Source organism: Cryptotermes secundus, unplaced genomic scaffold, assembly GCF_002891405.2.
Source record: "Cryptotermes secundus unplaced genomic scaffold, Csec_1.0 scaffold1412, whole genome shotgun sequence".
Taxonomy (NCBI): Eukaryota; Metazoa; Arthropoda; class Insecta; order Blattodea; family Kalotermitidae; genus Cryptotermes; species Cryptotermes secundus.
This window is the reverse complement of record NW_019737102.1, coordinates 241,768-262,342: the sequence shown is the minus strand read 5'-3', so window position 1 is coordinate 262,342 and position 20,575 is coordinate 241,768. Positions and strand designations below refer to the sequence as shown.

The 20,575-nt window shown below is 39.2% G+C and overlaps 1 protein-coding gene and 1 long non-coding RNA gene across 2 annotated transcripts in view; one reads left to right on the top strand and one right to left on the bottom strand.

Annotated features, from left to right (window-relative positions):
• LOC111870223 (synaptotagmin-10) overlaps nt 1-20,575 on the top strand; it is a 123,652-nt gene that overhangs the window by 843 nt on the left and 102,234 nt on the right. The gene's annotated exons all lie outside the window — the stretch shown is intronic.
• Nucleotides 3,344-20,575, bottom strand: part of LOC117282768 — a 126,393-nt gene continuing 109,161 nt past the window's right edge. The window contains exon 3 of the long non-coding RNA XR_004513625.1: nt 3,344-3,397. This is a non-coding gene — a long non-coding RNA (uncharacterized LOC117282768). The remainder of the gene's footprint in view (nt 3,398-20,575) is intronic.

Genomic DNA, 20,575 nt, shown 5'->3' with positions numbered 1-20,575 from the left:
CGTATATAATTTTATTAGAAAATTCTCTAAAATTGATCATGAAAGCACATGCTATTTTTTTTAAAACATAATTAACAAAAACGTTCGTACGCAACATGAACTGCCAGAAAAAGTAAAGATATTTACTTTCCTTACAACTGTAGAAATGTGAAAATAATTATCGAATTCAGTTGTAGTTACAAACATGTGTTTCGTTTCTCTACTTCCATAGCGAGTTACGTAAACATTGTTCTATTGTAAACCAATTAGAATATATAGTAAGAAATGGAGTACGTACACTCCCAACCACATTTTTTTTTTCATAATGAATCAGAATTTCTAAATTAGCTAATTTGTTCACAGTCCAGAAAGGCCTAACATTTCGGAAAATTTTCCAGCTAGTTCGAAAAGTAATTTGGTTTAATATAAGTCTTACGTCAATGGTTTAGATTTGACAAGATAGTTCAAACTAACATGTAGTAATAACCGTACCCACTCCTATAAGCATCACTCAGTAATTTCGTAAAAGTACTTTATAAATCGGATATCGTTTGTGTGTGTGTGTGCTTGTGTTTGTCCACATGATTCATGCCAGCAACGAATGAATGGATTTCGATTAATCGTGTTATTAATGGTCTATGCTGAAAGCTTACTTCCATTACGCACTATCAATAGCTGCCGTATATGATATTATGCAAGGACTTATACAATAAAGCACGTTATTTACCGCACTAACACCAGGCCCAAAACGATTAAAATTTAATTTTGCTGTAACGTTTTCCCCTATTTTAGAAAGAGTTTAAATAAAACTCATAGACTAATTAGTGACATACAAAAATTTATTTTGTGCCCTAATGAATGTATATGTCATTAGAACCATAATCTTACAACTATTATTCAAAAGGTTATTTGATATTTTTAAAAATTACTACACGGAAAACCGAAGGCATTTTGATCACATTTGTCTGTCGTGTCGTACAAGAGGGAGACCGAAACTGTAAAGTTTCGATACTGAAAGCGCTGTTAAATAAACTATAAAAAAAGGAGAAGACATCATATGAACTAATATATTCAAGGTTTTCATATATAATCTTGCAGAGCTGTATATGGTCTCATTGCCCCCACTTCTTGCATGTCTCTTATTCACACCTCCCACCATAAAGACTCCCGGCCTACTACTTCGAAACCGTTTTTTTTCAAAATTTTCCCCCACCAAAATCTCCTTCCCCACTTTACAAAACCCCCTTAAATTTCATACTGGTTTCCACCTCACAGTATTTAATTTTTAATTTTTAAATTTAGTGTGCTTATGAATATTTTAACTTTGAAATGGTGTGTGTGTACGACATTGAGTCGGATGCTATCTCGATTAACTAACAAATTTTCGAATCTACGCTATCACTATAGTTTTCTCTAATCCCTTCATGGTTTGTATATTTCTCACGTACAACTTGACGATGGCCGATCTGGAGCGAAACACGTTGTCAGTGAATCAATAAAAACACCTATGTGTGTGACGGTAACCTCTCCATTTTGTTTTTGTGTTCATTCTTGTTCTTGGTTTACTCAAAGGCACTTTCAATAGTTCATATTATGTAGTACCGGATGATGTCATGATTTGGGAAATATGGAAAGGCTGGGGAAGTAAACGTTTGTCGCCTAATTTGAAATTCTATCTCGGAATTTGTATGGAGTGACTGTGTAACACTACGAAGAACCTCAGCTTGGACAGTTACTCCCTGGGTCAACATTTGAACCCATTACGTCTGGAAAGAGAAATAGGACCTTTAACACTCAGTGGTAACTGTGTAGTCTTGCCAGTTTCATAACCATAGAAAGGTAAAGTTGTACATGCGCTTATCTAATTAAGCACCACGCCAGGAAAACTTATGGATGAGTGCATGTATAGATCCACGTTTTCTTGACCTCGGCACTAGCTGGAGGTGTGTGGTCAGTTTTACTCCCGGCAGCTTTACCCCCTGGGAAGAGACTTCGGTACCCATTGGATAGGAGGCTGGGTGAGCCTCAGAGCCGGTCTCGACGACGTAGAGCAGAGAAAATTCTTGACATTGTCGGGACTCGAACTCCGACCCCTCGGTCGTCCAGCCCGTAGCCAGTCCCTATACCGACTACACTACAACGATATTATTAAGAAAGCAGTCACCGCCGTGAAAGCCTCAAATCTTACAACGATATTATTGTTTCTACAATATGTAACCACCCATGCAAATCAAGTAAGCATAATCGCAAAGAACGAATTTAGAAAATATGGGGAGGCTGTATATTCTTTCGTTTTCAGAGCCTTTGGAATTCCGTACCCACACTCAAATTGACATGTCCCAGTTTTTAACATTTCACTCTCGCTTGATGGCAGCACGTCTGGTATTGTAGGTAGAACACACAAGTATTTTGTGCTATCTCATACAGGATGGCGCCTCCATTTTTTGACGCTTTACAGACATGTGATTGACAGTCAGAATAAACACGTCTATTTAATTCAGACAGGTAACTGCTATTCAGTGAGGGGGAGTCGCGGGCTAGCGTCACAGTCCACAGATATCCAAATTCTTAAAACAAGTAAAAAAATTTTGGGCTACTTAATACTGTTTTAGCAAAGATCAGTCAATACTTTCCACAATTTACAACAATTCACAATTGTTGTATTTAATACTTCTAGGGAGATTGAGTAACTTCCTAGAATTATTATTATTATTATTATTTCAATGAAACTGAACATGACTTACTCTTCTCACTTCTCAGAAATATTGATCTGTTAATGACATTATTATTATCATTTGTTTGTTTACTTTTCTACATTATTGTGTTTTCCCCAGTGCTTGCGTGTAATTTGTCTTTGACTTTATAATGTGTTTGTCTATAATGTAATTATTTTTATCTACACTGTGCTCTCTCTGTAATTGGCCTTGAGGCTGTTGACTCAGCACATAAATAATAAAGAATTGAATTATTATTATTATTGTTTGATGCTCCATTTGAAACTCAAATTCTCACATTGTGGCTTTGTCTCTGTATGTTTGCTTCTGTATCTTATTCATGCTAACTGTGTAATTAATATAGACTATCATTTTTGTATTTTGTTTTTTTAATTATTTTTGTGTATTTCTCTATTCGTGCTAGATTTGTAATTGGCCTCTGTGCTGTTATGTTTGCACGTAAATAAACACGAATTGAATCGAATTATGTAACTTGCTTTGTTTTTATGTTTTGTTTCCTTCCTTCACTCTTGCTCTCTTTGTAACTGGCCTCTGAGCTGTTCAATTAGCATATAAATAAATAGCAATAGAAAAGAACTGAATTAGGCGTGCTTTAAATTATTAGCTTTGAATATATTTTAACCACTTACCCGTGTTGAAATTTCCAGCACTTGAATTCTGCTTGCAGTCAGCCATTATGCAGTCTGTAAACGAAAAGATACAATGGAAGATTAAGGAGACATCGTGTCTCTAGGGCCATTTGTTCACATGTTTCACCTTAGAAGTTACTGAAGACACATCAATTTAATGTTATACATAAGCTCAAAAGACGTGGAATGAATTTAATTCTAGCCCTTATCGATCAGTATAGCTCCTACTTTACATACAGCTGAAATCAAATCCCTTCAACTTTGTACAACGTAATTATTAAATTACAAAATAAATATCGTTAACATAAAAATTTTATTCGAATTTAACAATATTTGATAGAGACTACAAGTGTGAAAGCACTGATACAAATTTCCCCATCCTTTTCTTGCATCTTCTCCCTTACGCCCAATTACAGTGATAATAATTAAACACTTTTTTTTTCCTTGGCACTACAGCCCCAGTGGGCCTAGGCCTACCTCCATGAACTTCTCCGTTCATTTCGGTTTTTCTAGATCTTACACATTCGGTAGGACTCCTTGGGCGGGTGATCAGCTCGTCGCAAGGCCTCTACCTGTACATAAACACAGAAAAACGCACACACACAAACTAATCATCCATGACCTGAGTGGGATTCGAACCCACGATCCCGGTTTCCAAGCAAGCGAAGACAGTACATGCCAATTAAACATTTACAATAATATAAAACCATTAAAGGTCAATTTGTCCCTGTGATTAATGAACACTATGCCATTAAGGTGTATGGGGGAATGCATGTATAGATCCACTTTCTTTTTACCTCGACACTAGTTTATGTTGAATTGTAAGTTTCACTCCCCGACCACTTTACTGCTGGGAATAAACTCCCGGTACCCATTGGATAGGAGGCTGGGTGGGCTCCAGGGCCGGTCTGAATGACGTTGGGAAAAGAAAATTCTTGAGCCTTTCGTAGCCAGTCCCTATACCAATTGCACTGTCCCAGTTCCTTATAATAAATAAGTTCTTATTTATAGGATCAGAAATTTCCAAATCTCTAAAAGCAAGACTACTCCAACTCTGTTTAACACGACCCTAAGCCATTTACAACTGCCACCCTTTCTTACGCACTGTCTTTGTCTAAGATCCTTCTTTATGTTACCCTCCGATAATCTCTTTCTCCATTTTCTAACGTAGGCCATTTTCCAATAAATTTCTCCACCAAAATTGTACATCCATTACTTGTCTCACATCCTTACTATAAACCTAGCCCATCATTGCATGTATTACGTTCTTGTTTAAATAACCTAAAAATTTATATTATTCCCACTGCTAATGGAAGCACAGAGTGACTCACGAGTCTGCAATTACAGACAATGTTGGAGTTTTGGCACAACTGGTTGAAAATACACTCAGCAGACCCTTCAAGGTAACGCAACATTTCTAATGTTTCCCTTCCGGTCAAAGAGAATGGTGTGAAATTTTTTGTTGTGTGATCTGATTACATTCAGTGACAATCTGCTCTTATAGGTGCCCGACGTCCCGTACTTTCGCATAAAGTTGCGTATATTACTTATGATTTCAGATAAATATGGCACCCTCAATTGCATTTATTTATAAATTTATATCTTGAGAGTCAAAACAGTTCTGGAGTTCACATTCATTTTCCAGTATATTTAAATCAAATATTCAGATACGCTGTCACTGTAGGAGCTCTCAGTAGCTTAGTTAGTTGAGGCTCTATGCTACAAGTAGGAAGAATGCGGGTTCAATTCGCGATGAGGTCACTGGATTTTTCAATTCAACTAATCCTTCCAGCCGCACTATGGCTCTGGGTTCGACTCAGCTTCTAACAGAAATGAGTATCAGGAATCTTCCTAGGGGGAAAGGCTACCGGCGATTAAGGCTGACAGCCTAACCACAATATGAGGGCTTATTTTCTAGAAAATGTGGGAGCCTCGACGTCTCACAAACCTACTCACCTCCACGACCTATTACAGGGATACCTTTATATTTTTTTTACTCTGTCACTGTATTTATGGAATAAACGGAGATCTGTCTCACTATCAGCACAGAGAAGAACGGACATTAAATTAAGTAAGATATCGTTCAGTTTCTTAATCTAATTAGGTAAAGTTGTTTGTGTCAGAATGTTTGTGGTATCGTCGCCATTTTGAAATATATACTTCTAAATATGCCTAAAGCAAGAACCGTAAATGCTGAAATGGATGAGAGACAACGTATTTATAAGGATCATGGCCGCGTTTCCCGGTTTATGGTTAAGGTTAAAATTCTTTTATACATTCAAACGTGAAGGAAATTTATTTCTTAAACCATTAGAGTCCAACCCAGAAAATTAAGAACTAAAAGGGCATCTTATATCAATTTCGTCTTAAAAGTTGTAGAGGATGTATCAAGCAAAGTTTGTTATAGCAGTTTACTTTCCAAAGCACGAATACGCATGCGTGGTGAGTGACACACCCTCTTTCAGAGCGTTTGCATTAGCGCAAACATGTTGAATATTAATTACATTGGGTCAATAAATCTTCATTTCGTGACATAAAACGTACATTGCTCCAACCTTCGAGATTAATCCCTCAGGAATACACCTCCATTTATTAACATTATTCAATTACAATCCCGTATGTTTTCATATATTAAAAGGAACAAGTTCTGAGTGAGAATAGCTTCGGCGCGTCAACGTATATTTAGCTTCTTCGGTTTCCAAAACATTAAATATCTCTACAACCAAATTATATAACAACTACTACATTCCTGTCATTTTCCTACTCCGATTCTGTTAGGAAACACCCAAAGATACTAAATTCCTACTTAGGTTTTGCAATTTTTATTTACGTTTGCCTTATCAATAAAAGCTATGTGCATGCAGTGAGGTACAGTTTTCGAATGCGGTTTGAATCCTCATTACCTACCATTTTTTAAAATTATATTAGTAAATTTACCCCTTCTGTAGTCTAGTGGTCAGAGGTCCGTGTTCGATTCCCGGCGCTACCAGATTTTTTAGAAGTAGTGGGTCTGGAACGGGATCCACTCAGCCTCGTGAGGATAATTGAGGAGCTATTTCAAGGAAATAGCAGCTCCGGTCTAGAAAACCTATTTTAACTACCCTGGGAGTTCTTTGCGCTGACAACGCGACACCACTATCCGCTAAAGTTGGCACTAACTTCGCATATAAGCGGCGGTCGCTCGGTCGGTATAGTTCGGTTGCGGACTAAAACCACGGAGTATTAGAATATTTTAAATTCTTAAACTCAGTACAGTCATTCTTCTTTAAGATTTCAGCTACTGCATATTGTGATACTGTTTATGCCTATATTTATGCTATCTGTCAATGTGTGTATGTTGTGTTCTTTTCACTGCGTAACAGATTTCATATCCTTATATACTGTACAGGCGGCAGTCGAAACTGACCTATAATTCTGTTCTAAGGATAAATTTGGAAGGAGATAATGGCATTAAACAATAAAGGATGTGTAAAGAAAGGGAGTTTAAATAGGAGAGAAATTATTTCCCACTGAATTTCAGAGAACTTTAACATTAACAGAAATTTAACAGAGGTAGAATTTATGATAACTGGATTTGATAAACTGGAAATAAGACGAATTTCAGGAAGATGTAGAAACTCATATACAGTTATTGGAATAATCTATAATAAATTATAGCACACGTAGTAAAGAATAGCAGCAGCACGCAAACAGGGAGACTACGCAAAATAACACCTGTACAGTGCTGGAAAGAAGAACTAGCCGCTGCAGCACTATAAACATAGGGAGAGTAACCCTGACAATTTTAAATTTTAAATTTTAAAATTTAAAGAAAAATTTTAAAGGATTTTAAAAGTAGACCTAAAGATTTTATAACTGCTAACGTGTGTAACAAAAATAATTATAAATCAGACAGATATCAACGAAGTAGATGTTGATAATAACAACGAAAGCAACAATGTGTTTTTAAATGTTAAATTTTAAACTACGTGCAGTGTAACAGAAACGTGAGTGTATACACCTGATGATGGCGGTTTGAGGCCGAAACATGTAGTGTAAAGGATAGCTAGATCAAGGGCATTTAATATATTGTTTGCACTTGGGACGGAGTTCATATCATTTATCGTATAGAGTGCAACAGGATGCTTAAATATAATATAATAAATTATTGTTTGATGTTTACCTATGTGTTAGTCGAATAGTCATGTGATCTAAAGTTGTGATATATTATAGTTGCAACACTAATCGACGTCATACCAAGCTGAGTCTTCATATAAATCGTCGTGGCAATCACAGTTTAAAATGAAAATTATTATCAATGAGAGTCAACTTCAAATCATGAACATGGAAGTAACGTTTGTGTTCATATAGTTTCATACTGAACAAGATATTTAATAGAAGCTGCGATTATGGTAACAGTTTAGTTAAAATTCAGTTATTAAATTAATTAATAAATTAAATTTAGAACACGTTTAAAAAAATTTATTTTATTGAGGCAACAATACTGGGTACTGACCATAATGATGTATTCATATATTCTAGAAATTAGATGTTTTATGCAACATAATTGCCAAAAACAGTGACTGAACCCCTGATTCAAATTCGATTTTAATATTGTCAAACTAGTCTTATTATTTTAATATCATCATCATCAGTAATCTGTCAGACGACAGGTCCACAGTCTCTTCCAAAACAATTCCTCCACTTAATGCGATGTAGAGCTCTCTCCTTCAAATGACAGTATCCTCTTCTGTCTCCAAGGTCATCCAGCATCTTCTTACGTCTTCTTCCTCGTCTTCTTGTCACTTCTATCCGCCTCTCTATCTTTCCTTCAGTCACTTCTTTTAGAAGACAGTTTCTGCGTAAAAGATGACCAATCCAATTAACCTTCCATTTTCTTATTTCGTGTGGGATATTCCTCTGCTCACTGACTCTAATTAACACTTCTTCATTTCTCACATAATCGGTCCAACTGATCTTCTCCATCCTTCTCCAACACCACATTTCGAAACTTTCCAGATGTTTCTGATCTACTGCCCAAGTATTTTAACATATATAATAAAATATATCAGGTTGAACTGATGTAGGTTCTAAATCAAATTAAATTACAGACATACAATTATATATATGCGCTAATTACTCTCACGTGTTAAAGTGACACTCAACGGGGTTTTGAATTGGATATTGGACTTATTTACCACTTACTGATAGTAACTACAAGTAACTACGTAGTGTAACAGCCTCACTGGTTTACAGAAAGATCACTGTACCTGCAGAACACATAAAGCCTTCTCAGTCTTCACCTGTCTTCTTAAAACACTGTCAGACTATATTTCTCACTTTAATGCCAGAGTCCAATTTTCATACCCATACTAAACCACAGGAAAAATTATAATTTTGATTTTCTAATTTTTACGTTTTTAGACAGCAGATGAGACCACATGCGTAGATTACAGAAGCGTATTAAAAGGGATCTTACAGAGCGTTAAAACAAAACAAAAAATAATTAACTCCGTGGCCTGTAGTCCGCAAGCGAACTATACCGAATGTTAAAACATGAAATAACTTTACATGGAACAAACCCCGAGCCCGTGGAAGGCGCCTGTCATCACAGTAATGAATCATCGATGTCACAAAAGCCGGGGGAGCTTTTTAATGATCTGAGATACTGTTAATTTCTGAAGGACTATTTTCTTCATAGAGTTAGTTTTGATGCGTTACCTGTTTAAACCTCTCACAGGTTCATCGAAGCGTATTATGTTTATATCAGATAATCCTGTTTAGAAGTTGATAGCTATTGCTGTAACAAGTCAATTCTAAAATGTTCCGATGACGTACTCATATTACTCGGGACTGCCAATTTTCTGGACGTTGCCTGTCGTCCAATATACTAAAATAACACAGCGTTCTGGAAGCTGGACATGTCCTCGTTATCAGGTGAAATGTAAGGAAACATCTCCTCAAAAGGGGCCATTTGGAGAGAGCTCATTTAAATCACCGGATATGTCTGACGAGTATATGTCTCCCCACTCTGTCATCTGAGGACTGACACGGATCCAGTTGCCGAAACTTTGTGTTCTTCCAGAATGAGAGACAAAGGGTAAGTCCACAAACTCAGCAATTCCCGTCTCCGTAATATTGCACAAACTGGCTAACGAGAAAAGTAAACGCGTGCATGATTGCTAAATAACAACGTAGTAATTTATGACTATTGTCAAATAGTAAATTTAAGTTATTTTCGCAAAATATTATTACCGAGAAATGTATTTATTCCACGAACACTGTCAATGAACAAAGTAGTTCATAACATAATCAAACGTAAGTTCCCCTTTTCATCCATCCATCCTTCTATTCCTGTTGCTTCCATTAGGAGCATACGGCATCAGTGAAACAATTTGTTTCACTTCGGTTTCTTATCCTTAGATAGTCGGTAGGACTCCTCAGACGGGGGATCAGCTCGTTGCAAGGTCGCTGCCTGCACATGGGACAACCCAATCGCAGAATAAATGCACACTTACATCTATGCCTGGAATGGGATTCGATTCCACGAACCCAGTGTTCACCAGTCGTATCCTGCCAACGGATTTATAACAGTATCACTAACTTCAAATCATAGGTGACGTCTTCTTGTTACAGTCTAATTACTTTCTTGCCATTTCTTCTTGATCACCTTAGACTGCCATCTGCAGAACTCGACCCAGTTCTTGACAACTAGCTACTCCAGTCCAAATCCAAGTCCAAGTCACATTGCGACTGACAGTCCGTCAGTCTGTCTGTCTTGGTGTCGAGCCCCGACTGGGGCTCATGACCATATTTTTTATTCTTTTTTTTCTTATATGAAAGTTACTGTCCTGCTCATTTGAGGCGCCCTCTCTGACGAGAGATCGGGTCTGTCATTTGTCAGTCATAGTCCGTATTAATATGTCCATTGTCAGTATTTACATATATTTACATTTTTAATCTTAATTCCTACTTGCATGTACAATATATACAAGGCCTCTATCAATCCAGGCTGGGTACAGCAGATTATGCCCTATTTCTACCAGTATTCGCTACCATGGCAGTCTAGTCACTTGAACGGTCGTATGCCTGACCGCCGCCAAGTTTAAGACTTTTATACTTTCTGTGGCTGGCTTCGCCTTGGCCGATGTTGCGAACATTCTCATTATCATTATTTTGTATGACTTCTGCTTGTTGCCTGCATAATTTTGTTATATAGTCATAGACGTATGGAATTTTGAATGCCGTGTGCACAACTAGCTACTCTCTTGGAACTTCTCGTTATATCGTCTCGCGGCGGACCCCACGGAAAACGCTGTCTTCTATTCTCCCGTATTGTTTTAGGCGTGTTTACTGATCTGCTGCCTAGCAATAGATGCCCTACTGTTGCGCGTTTTGGCTTCCGCGGGAATACGTTTACAGAATCGTTGCCTAGCAATGGGTCTATACGTCACAATATATGTATATATAGGATATATCATCTACACAACCACTGTAAATAATTTAGTTAACTAAATACTTTATTCTTGCAATATGTTTCGACTTTTCTGTCGTCATCAGGGCATGTATCCTTCAGTTTAACTGTAACCGTTACTAAAAATATACATCGACCTATGTCTGAAGGCTTTTCTAAATATACGCATGGCATGAACTACTGGGCGGAAAACTTCTGTGTAAATTGTTATGTACCTAAAGTTGCTGCAGTTAGTCATCATTTTTTTTTCCTTGGCACTACAGCCCCAGTGGGCCTAGGCCTACCTCCATGAACGTCTCCGTTCACCTCGGTTTTTCTAGATCTTACAAATTCGGTAGGACTCCTTAGGCGGGTGATCAGCTCGTCGCAAGGCCTCTACCTGTACACAAACACACAAAAACGCACACAAACATCCATGCCCTGAGTGGGATTCGAACCCACGATCCCGACTTCCAAGTGAGCGGAAACAGTGCACGCCTTAGACCGCTCGGCTACCGTGACCGGCTAGTCATCATTACCTTGTTAAAATTTACTAAAAATAATATTAAATACTTTTTGGTGTTAGTGATCTCTTTCTCCATAATTAAACAGTTAATACTTCAGTGGCGAATCATCTCGTGCACACTGGCAGTACTGAGCATGCTGTATTTTTCATAATTATCGCTGCGAGCCTGGATAGCTCAGTCGGTGTAGTGACAGGCTACGGGCTGGACGGCCGAGGTTAGAATACCGTCAGAGACAAGAAGTTTTCCTCTAGTACACAGCGTTCACACAGGCTCTGGAGCCCACTCAGCCTCCTACCCAATAGGAACGGAGTCTTCTTACCTCAGGGTGAAGTGGCCGGAGAGTACAGTTGACCACTCCCATCTCATGCTGAGGTAAGAAATGACAGCTATACCTTCGCTCCCCAATATATCTTCATGGCATAGTGCCTAATTAATTAAGCACAGGGACAGTTTTACCTTTACCAGCAACTTCATCTTTACTTTACTGCTGTGAGGACATCAAATATTCAACATTAAGGACACTAACTGATCGACTTTCGTAAACACTGGCTCGGACGGTATGCCACTGGAGACAATTACATTTTAGGAATCATTTCTTAGCATCTTAGACCGCCTCTGTGGTCTAGTGGTCAGAGTTTCTGGCTACAAATCCAGAGGTCCCGGGTTCGATTCCCGGTGCTACGATATTTTCTGAGAAGTAGTGTGTCTCAAACGGGGTCCACTCAGCCTCGTGAGGGTAATTGAGGATATATTTCAAGGAAATCGTGCCTCCGGTCTAGAAAACCCAAATTAACAGCCGCGGGGATTCGTGAGACCGTGAGAACCGGTTTTACCGGTTCTCACGGTCTCTCCGCTTGCAGAATTCTTATATTTTTTCTTCTACCCTGAAGATGGAGGCGATACGTTCCTCCGAAACGTCGGTTAACACCACATATACACGGTGCCAAATCCCAGAAGACTGCTTTCTTCAACTTTCCCCTTGTTTCATTAGGTTCATTATTTTACATTAGCAGTGCCTGATATATATATATGAGTACGCAAAGAGGCCTTTTCCGACCGCACTTTAATCATTACAAGTTTCATCATGAAATGTTAAAATCCAGAAGCCCATTTATATTCAGCATTCCTCTGGCCCCTCCACCCAACACGCTGCAACCCCTTACGACCATCCTAACAACTCAGGATTAAAGGGGTTGGTCTCTCTGCCTATTACCTTATTTAAACGGCGCTGTTCCAGCTGTATGAATTATACAGAGCCTATTTCCGTAGAAAGGTTGTGACAAGAGAAAGAACAGTGGTTATCATAAGAACCGCTTACCTTAACATTAAAATCTCTCCACTTTCCCCATTCAATATATTTACGTGTTTCGTAGGATTCTCAGAATAAACATCGGTTATTTCGCTAAACATATAATTTTGTAATGAAAACGTAATGAGTTTCGTGTGAGTTAGTAGCTGAATTTGTAAATATTTTCTTCTTCACTGGCTCTACAGCCCCCTTGGGCCCTGGGCTCTGGTTCCTGATTTCTCAGTTTGATGATAATTTTTACAGAGGGTAGGACTCCTTGGACGGGTGATCAGCTCGTCGCAAGACCTCTACCTAAACGCAGGACAACACAGACATAGAATAAACATATACACATACCAAACATCCATGTCTTGAATGCGGTTCGAACCCACTATCCACGCTTCCGAGGGACAGAAGACAATACATGCCTTAAGGGCCCATACACATACGAGTCTGGCTCGCGAGTCCGACTCTCCTCGGGTTCCAATGAGCCAAACTCGTCCGTGTGTGGGTCGCAAAGTTAGGAGTCAGCTCATGTGTTTGTGGTGAATTTAATCCGAGTCCCGCTCCCGAGTGAAGCTCGCCGAGCCGGACTCGCGAGCCAAACTCATACGTGTATGGGCCCATTTAGACCGATCGGCTACTGTAATTTGATTTGTAAATATTACTAGCGTAAACTTAAAAGTCTGCGAAGCTATGGCGGCACCTGTACATTCATATGGATCCGAAATTTGGATTGTGAATCAAAATATGAGGAGCGTAAATTAGGCAAAAACTAAACATTTTTATTCTAAGTAATACAATTCTAGAATCCAGATCACAGGAGAAACATCAATTCCTCATAATAAATAACATATAACCCAATAGGACGATGAAATATAGGGCTCCCACAGTTAAGATAGACGGAGCAACACACTCCTCCATGAAGATGGTTACGGTACCGTAACGATGGGTGGTGTAACACCCGTTGAGGATCCAACGTGGAGTTCCATATTTGTTGCATAAAATATCATACTATTAACCTTCCCTGCTTTCTCCTGGAATCCTTTCCAGTCCTACACGTTATCGAACCGTGTATCGAGGCTTATGTTGAAATACATCACACACGAATAACATTAACAAATAGTCAATCGTAAAGTATCTGCTACCTATAGCATATTACATGTCACAAATCTACATCAAGATGTTGTCACGTGTTTCAGTGACTAAGACGAGGGTCTGGATTTGTGAATAGGTTTATTGGATCTTCACTAGTTGTAACTACAATTAGTTCTTACATTCTCAAGATTACTGTAACTACAGCACATGTAACGTCACACGCTAAGCCTTCTAATTCTTCTTCTGGCCACACTGCTGTTCCCTTGGAACTTGGGCACTGAAGTCAATTCTCATTCTCGTATTCTCTCACATCCTCTCGGCACGGACCACGCATAAGAAACAGAGTTCTATTGTTGCGTAGCGCAAATCACACAGGAAGCAAGTAACGTGATAACTATCTCGTCAGTCCATTGGCTCGTTGACTGTTGCCAAGCAACGAGCTATAAACATTCATCCTATTGTTTCGTGATTTTAAGCAATGTGTTTATCGCGCCGTAGCCTAGCTATTCACGTTAAAATATTATCAGTATTCACAGAATACATATAATACATAAAAATATAAGACTGCTCGGTCGTTCGTGACCTATTGCATAACTTACGCACATGCAATGTGTTAACGCTTGATAATTTGTTGCTATGGGAGCTGAAATACTGTAATGGAAATGCTAAATCTTACGATTAGAATAAATATATGAAATTGTTTCGATTAAGCCTCAGAGGACTGAAGCATACGGTCCTGATAAATTTGAATATACTGTAACCTGGCGAGATGTAGGAGGCGACGAAAAGAAAAGTCTCAAATTTGAGACACTTCTATATAGTCTCGAGTACCAAGGGACTCGGACCCGAAACAGACTGCGCTGGCAAGGACCAGCAGCTTATACAAAAGACAGACCCGTCCTCTCTTCAGAGATGGCGCCTACAAAAAACAATACCGTAACTGTCAAACGAAAAAGAGAAGTCTCAAATCTGAGGCAGTAAAATATGGTCTCACAGCCCAAGGGACTTGGACCCGAGAAAGACTGCACTGGCAAGAGCCAGCAGCATATAAAAAAAACAGACCCGTCCTCTCGTCAGAGAGAGCGCCCCACAAAAACAAGACCGTAACTTTCAAACGGTAATAAATATCTGGTCAGGAGCTCTAGATGGGGCTCGACACCAACTGAATAGGGGACCGGATAAACCTCATAGCTAGGTACAGGCCTGTGAAATAAAGGCCTTCGCATATCATATTTCTGTTTGTTGGCTAAATATAAGCTTCCCTTGTGAAATGCACACAACAACAACCTGCACGCTGAACATCAATATCTGCTCACACTGGCTTCAGAGTCAGGACTGAACAATCGAACGCCCATGGAAGAGAATGGGGATTGCACGTAATGATCCAACTGTTGCTTCCTCGCAGCAACAGGTGCCCAGCAGAAAGTGAATCAATAATTTCACAGCCATTCCTTTTTCGAGAAGTGAAGAAGGGGGTTGAATTTTCACATGCACAAATATTAACACTATGGGAGGGAACAGAATCGGGCATAAAGTTCTATCTTCTGTGATACAACGTCGAGTAATCCGCTGAAAATCAACTAACATTATTTGCTATCAACTCCATGCTGGCTTCTTGCCTCTCGTTCAACAGACTGTACGGCTTTATATCTCAGAAGACAGAATTCTTCATAAACAAAGACGTGAGTACGTCAAACCCTACAGATGATACAGAAATTCTTATCCAGAAGCGGTGGTTATGTTGCTTGAAAACAGCGCGGGCGGAAAGACCAATGTCTTATTGGAATCTGGAGGTCAGGAAAACCGCTAGAGCTGGTAACATTTTTCGGTACCTGAGAAACATGCAATTTTCTTCAAATAAAAACTGTAGATAGATTGTGCATAGAATAAAAATCTGACACAAAAAGTTGTCCTTATGCTTAATTAATTAAGCACTACGCCATGAAGACGTATGGGAGAGTGAATGAATAGATTCCAATTTTCTTGACCTCGGCACTAGTTGGAGGTGAATGGTCAGCTTTACGCACTTGACGCTTTACCCCCTGGGGAAAGAGCCCCAGGTTCCCATTGGATAGGAGCTGTGTGCGCCCAACAGCAGGTCTGGACGACGTGGAGAAGGGAAAATTCTTTGACCTTATCAGGACTTGAACTCCAGCCCGTAGCCAGTCGCTATACCGACTGCGCTAAAGAAAAAAAAAAGTGCATGAAATAGTCATCTAAAAGTTAGAAAACTGGTTCCGGGTTTCATTACAAGCCTATTCCAGTAAATTTGGGTCTCTTAATAAGGAAGCAACTACTTGTTTCTCGTTTGTACGAAAATCGAAACTTCGCATACATAAAAACAAAAATCCGTATTTGGAATAAATTAATACAGAAGCAAAACAAGTCTATGTGAAATTCGCTCTGTTAGATATACCAAGTGTGGGGAATGATTGCTGGACCTCCCTTCCTGATGAAACTATCCAAGTCCTACTTAAAAGCTAATAGACGCTGAGCTATTCAACGGATCTACTGCGTTTTGTGGAATTCAAAATTTCATTACCATGTTCAGAAATGTATGCCATGCAGTACCATGCTAATCTTACGCCAGAGATATTACCTAAGTTTTCAAACTGGAGGATACCTCCATATCGGCGGCTTATTCAATGGACACACAGCTGTACTCCACTTCCCGAAGACTGATTGTATTTAAGAGAGATTGTAATAGAAGGCGTTAATAAATCAAATCATCCAATCCATAACCCATTATTATTGCTCACGGAGCTATAAACACGTGATAATACGTTGCATCCACTCTACAGACTCAAAACTTGTTTCTTTAAGATGCGTTTTAACGCTGTGTTTGCATCCTAGGTCTCCGAAATTGACTTTGCACTTCAGCTTTTGTAACTCAAATTCCCCCGTGTACTAAATATTCACCCCATCTCATCCTCCCTGATTCCGTGATCATAATATTAATATGGCATGTAAAACAATTGCTAGGTAACGGCTAGTTGAAACATGTCTCCGAGATTATGACAGGCAACACGTACAGAAACGTTTCCATTGTAAGGGCTAGGTAAAGACTGTTCACACAGCAACGAAAGACACGTTTCGACGACAACTGTAAAATTGAAGAAATATGTCGTTTCACGGAGTGTTTCGTATCAGGTCGGCGTGAAGGAAGCTTAGATCGAGAGAACTGACCAGAAGACAGAAGAGAAGAGAGTATAGACTGGAGGGTCCTACAGAGTAGTAGAAGCCAAGTCCGAGAAGAAGAGGAGCATCTAAGGGCGGCCACACACCAACTGCGTCAAGACAAGCATCAAGAAATGAGACAAAAAACGCAGTCTTGCTTCATTCGTGATTGGTCAGCATCATAACTCAGACCGGTGTGCGGCGGTTTTCATAATCTCATCCGTTTCAACTGCGCTCCTTTCTTTGCTTCATGTCACAGATATCGTGTCTTGACTGTTACCTGCCGCATGTCGGTGTGCGGCCTACCTAAGAGTTGTAGCGTTGAAGACTTTGTGTGTTATTGTTCCAGTAACGTTTTGAAATGTTATAAGTATTTGTAGATCTGCCTGACGACTGTCCAATAAATCGATTCATCAATCCAGAGAACCCATTACTTACTTGTCCCGTTACAAGGATACGTGACTATAAGTTCAGTGCAATTCTCTCCACAATCCTGTTTGTTACTCCCCTTCAGGTCAATATCGGGTGTCCGGATGAAAGGTATCCAAAATAAATAATTCATATCTCGGAAAGTAATTGTCATACACGTATCCGGTTTATGTCAACGGAAAGGAAAACCCTGTAAGTCTTTCTTCCATACCCGGCTTACGTGCATGTGCCGCCACATTTCTGCCACCATGTTAGTAATCACTTGGACAGAGAGATGGCTGGAATGTGAACTGGCACAGGTGGACCAATCGCTTGGCCTTCTAGGTCGCCAGATTTAACACCGCTAATTTTCTTTTAGTGGGGTTATATGAAGGACATTGTCTACCAGGTTAAGATCAACGACCTGCAACACCTGAAAGCCCGCAAAAGGGACGCTGTGGCTATGGTAACACTAAACATGCTGGATCGTCTGGATATTTGTTGTGCCACCAAGGGAGCCCACGTTGAAATTTATTGAGAAAGTTATAATAGTCAGAAAAAACTTTGATAGCTTCCTTTTGTAGTGCTGTAACTCATAAATGTGTATAATAAAAGCTTCCTCAGATATAATAATTTTATTTTGGATACATTGCATCCGGACTCTCTGTATATTCTCACTCAGCAACCTCTAAATATCGTTAATCATAGTCTTGTATATTTTAATAATTAAAGTAAAAGTAAAGCTATCCCTGTAACAGGCCGTGAAGGCCCATAGGGTTGTGAGGCGTTGAGGGTCCCACATTATCTATACAATCGACTCACAAATGGCGATAAGGTTGTCAGCCTTACGCGCCGGCTGCGCTTTACTCCCCAGGAAAATTATTTAATTAATTCCTGGTACTCATTTCTGTTAGAGGCTGAGTCGACTCCAGGGCCATAGTGCGGCTGGAAGTGACCTCATCAGGTTTTGAACCCGCGACCTTCCGGCTTGTAGCATAGTGCCTCAACCAACTACGCTACCGCGTGCCCCTCAGACAAGTTACTGTTAAATCTCCTGTCAAGAAAACAAATTTTAAAACTTGTCACCGAACAATTCTTCCTCTTGTTCAGGCCAGTACAAAATACAAAGCATGAACACTAATTACAGTTAAACCTAAAATTTCCACGAGCCGGTGGGACAATATCTCTTTAAAATATGATGAAAATAAACATGAAAATTTTTGTTTTTGTGGCAAAGCATAGACCAATTACAGTGACGTTTTCAATTTCACGTGTGACCATTACAAGAAAAAAACATGGGACTACTCCAAACACGTTTATTGCTGCAAGACTTTTGTGTGTATTCATTATTTCACCTTTAATTAGCACCGTGAAAATGCAGTCTACAATAAACAACTATGGTTACTGACAAAGGGATAATGGCGTGTTGGTGAATGAAACTAATTCAGAAAATATTTATCTAGGTGACTACAATTCCATTTTATGAAATGAAATTAAAATCCGCTTCCAACTTGGTGAATTTGAAGTTCACAGTAGGAACATTAAACAACATTTTCAGAGTTAAATTTGGGTTCTCGCAGTTTCTGTAGCGGCCTTGCACTATACTCGAATCTGCTTTCCCGTACTTTTTTTTTCCTTGGCACTACAGCCCCAGTGGGCCTAGGCCTACCTCCACGAACTTCTCCGTTCCAGTACTTTACTCTTCCTAAATTCATGGGTCAGAGTCCGTCTTGAGAGCAGAGTGATAGCTCAGAAATTCAAGAACTTGACAGCCTTTTACGGTACCCATTAATTCATTAATAATCATCTCATTCTGTGCCAGATTAATCTCATCCACAGAGCTAAATTGTGTTTCCCTGTGAAGCATTTTAATATTTTCCTGTCATATATACATAAATTTCCCAATCGATCTCTTCTCTTACAATTTTTCTATGCATGAACAGATGTTGGCAAATATTCCTTGCTAATTAGGACCTTAAAAGATTGCAACAGTTTATCTGCAGGCACATTAGCGTCTTTCCCTTTTAAGTTAAACACTTTTAGAAAGAGGCCTTAGGCGGAGTCTGAAGAGAAACAAGTGACGTGATAAGAAGTGTCCTTGTTCGAGTGTTTATTATATGTGCTTTATTTTGTACTGTTCCTTTTGTGTATAGCCTTTCCTTGTCTGTATCAATGTACGATCTACTGCCACCGTGTTAACACCAAATTGCAGCAAAATAATAATAATAATAATAATAATAATAATAATAATAATAATAATATTTGGGCTACATGTCCCCACATCTCAATCTCCTTGATCATTCTTTGGGATTATTGGGTTTTTGGGCTTTGTCTATCGTCCAGTATCCTAAAGAATTTTCAACTGGCCTAATCTTTCCAGTTTCACTGTGGCCCTGGGTTCGATTCAGCCTCTAACAGAAATGAGTGTCAGGAATCTTCCTGTAGTGTAAAGGGCAGCCGGCGCGTAAGGCTGACAAATTTACTGTCATCTGTGAGCCGATTGTCTAGAGAAAATGTCGGAGCCTCGACGTCTCACTATCCTACGGGTCTTCACGGCCTGTTAAAGGGATAGCTTTTTAGCCATACTTCACAAAATTCTCTAACATCAAATTTCATGAAAGTCCTTCAGCTGTTCTCGGGTTTTATGCATGCGGACATACGTAATGAGGGAACTTAATTGGCGTTCCTTAGGGTTGCGCCTGAATAGTAGTAAAATATAGAAACATAAAGAAGCTTTTGCCGGTCACGGTAGCCGAGCGGTCTAAGGCACGTACTGTCTTCGCTCGCTCGGAAGCCGGGATCGTGGGTTCGAATCCCACTCAGGGCATGGATGTTTAGTTTGTGTGTGTGTGCATTTTTCTGTGTTTGTGTACACGTAGAGGCTTTGCGACGAGCTGATCACCCGCCCAAGGAGTCCTACTGAATGTGTAAAATCAAGAAAAACCGAAGTGAACAGAGAAGTTCATGGAGGTAGGCCTAGGCCCACTGGGGCTGTAGTGCCAAGGAAAAAAAAAAGAAGCTTTTGAAGTTCAATGCAGCGACTTGGCTTAAGAGGGCATGTAAATATAAAATATTTTAGACATAAATATATAAATAACGTCTGAACAAATACAATAATAGAATTTAAATCTACTATTTATAAAATGTTTTGATATTCTACTCAAAGTAATTGCAAATAATTTTGTCCTTCTAGGTTTCAAGACTAAAGAAATGTGTGTCTTGATCCAATGCAAGAACTGATTGAAAACATAAATATCTTACCTGCTAATATGAGTGCTTTTACACGCTTATATGTTTAAATA